Raw genomic sequence first — 2,386 nt, 5'->3', positions numbered from 1 at the left:
CAATATCTAAAGAAAGCATACAAAGAATAAAGAAAAAGGAGGGGGGCGTAGTGTATTGATGTATATTGGAACTGTTTTGTTTTTACAGGTATAATCTATTGTTGATATCACTAAAGCACGAGTCATGACCTTTGCCCTTAAAGCACACAATAAGTCCCTAGGCTGTGTAGGTCAGTAGTATATTATACCATAATCTTCTTTACACTCTCCTGCTCATTAACACCAAGTAGAACCCCCACCCATATGAAGCCGACTCTTTCTGTATCCCTTGGCACCCGCTCAGCCTCCCCAATTCCTGAGCTGAAATCATCATGGCCCCCCCTCCTCTCCTCCACTCTGCCCCAGAATAACCAAATTCTCACCCCACCCCCGCCATCGCCTTATGTTTAAAACATATGGTGACACCAAACCACAACACATTCAACATTTTCTACACTTTTCCGTGTCTCTTGCACACCCACAGTGACTCCCAGTGCACAGGACGTCAAGTGGCTCACTGCATGGCTGTCCGCAGACACTTGATGACGGTCCAACCCAGTGGTTTCTCTCAAAGTTGACTTTGGGATTTTCGAAGGGGGTTCCAAATGGACTCTTAGAGGTCTGTAACTGAGAGTTATGGGTGGTTCCAAATGAAGGGGGTTCCAAATGGACTCTTAGAGGTCTGTAACTGAGAGTTATGGGTGGTTCCAAATGAAGGGGGTTCCAAATGGACTCTTAAGAGGTCTGTAACTGAGAGTTATGGGTGGTTCCAAATGAAGGGGGTTCCAAATGGACTCTTAGAGGTCTGTAACTGAGAGTTATGGGTGGTTCCAAATGAAGGGGGTTCCAAATGGACTCTTAGAGGTCTGTAACTGAGAGTTATGGGTGGTTCCAAATGAAGGGGGTTCCAAATGGACTCTTAGAGGGGTCTGTAACTGAGAGTTATGGGTGGTTCCAAATGAAGGGGGTTCCAAATGGACTCTTTAGAGGTCTGTAACTGAGAGTTATGGGTGGTTCCAAATGAAGGGGGTTCCAAATGGACTCTTAGAGAGGTCTGTAACTGAGAGTTATGGGTGGTTCCAAATGAAGGGGGTTCCAAATGGACTCTTAAGAGGTCTGTAACTGAGAGTTATGGGGGTCCTTGAAATGTAAATGTTTGGGGATCACTGCTCTAGCTGCAACAAACCTCCTCAGCCTGCATCTGACCCAGGTGCAATGCTGCACTTTAATTGGATATATAGCCCCCGCTCCGACCCACATGTTCAAGATGTTGGATGTCTCATAAAACAATAGTACAAGAGTCCATTTCTGCTCACAAGAAATGTGGTGCTGATCGGTCCAGCAGTTTGCGAGATTAGCCTCGGGCGCGCACGCGCACCCACACATGCGCGCGCACACACACACACACACACACACACACACACACACACACACACACACACACACACACACACACACACACAGACACAGACACAGACACAGACACAGACACACACACACACACACACAGACACACACACACACACACACACACACACACACACACACACACACACACACCCTTTTATAGACGGCTCACCTCCTACAGAGCCATGGTGTATTAATAAATTGTTGGAGCAACTAGCCACAAAACGGCGGCCATGAGTGGGAATATGATCATGTTGAGGATCTGATGAATGTTGCCCTGGTTATTGTGTTGTTGAAATAGGCACAAAGACAAGTACCCGAAGGCCTGCCTATATATGTCAGTCATTTATGATGTCAGTCGTACTGTGATGTCAGGCATCATCTCCATCATTTGTGCAGTATATAAAACATTTAGAAAAGTTGCCTGGACTATATAACACACCGCTATGGAACGTTTCAGCGCAATCAGTAACGTCAGTTAAAATCATTTTGTCAACCAGGGAGTTAAGGGCCCAGGCCGTAGCGTAACGGTCTGGGCACCGGACTGGTGATCCAGTCGCGGTGTGCCGCGGGTTCGACTCCCGGACCCGACACGGCCTTTACCGCATGTCATCCCCCCATCTCTCTCCCGTTTCCTGTCAGCCTACTTTCTATCCCTTAAAAAATCAATAAAGGCGTAAGCCGCAAAAAAAATATCTTTAAAAAAGAACCAGGGAGTTAAGCTATACCTCCTATGCTTTACAAACGGATACCCTTGCAGTTTTTGTGCTGCCATTTCCATTGCCATTTTCAAATGACAGATGCCTTCTGGCAGGGATGGGATGGGGGACAGTCAAAAAACAAACAAAAAAAACAACAACATGGATGACATTCAAGAAACCAAAATGATAATTACATACACCTCCCCCTGTACACACGTCCCGCCCCATTGTGTTCTAATAAGGAAGGAACGCTTTAGAACACAATGGGACAGCCGTCCCACCTCCATTGTTCTCCCAAC

This window comes from Protomyctophum parallelum (assembly GCF_964188405.1).
Source record: "Protomyctophum parallelum genome assembly, chromosome: 22".
NCBI lineage: Eukaryota > Metazoa > Chordata > Actinopteri > Myctophiformes > Myctophidae > Protomyctophum > Protomyctophum parallelum.
The sequence above is the reverse complement of the archived record's forward strand: the minus strand, read 5'-3'. Positions refer to the sequence as shown.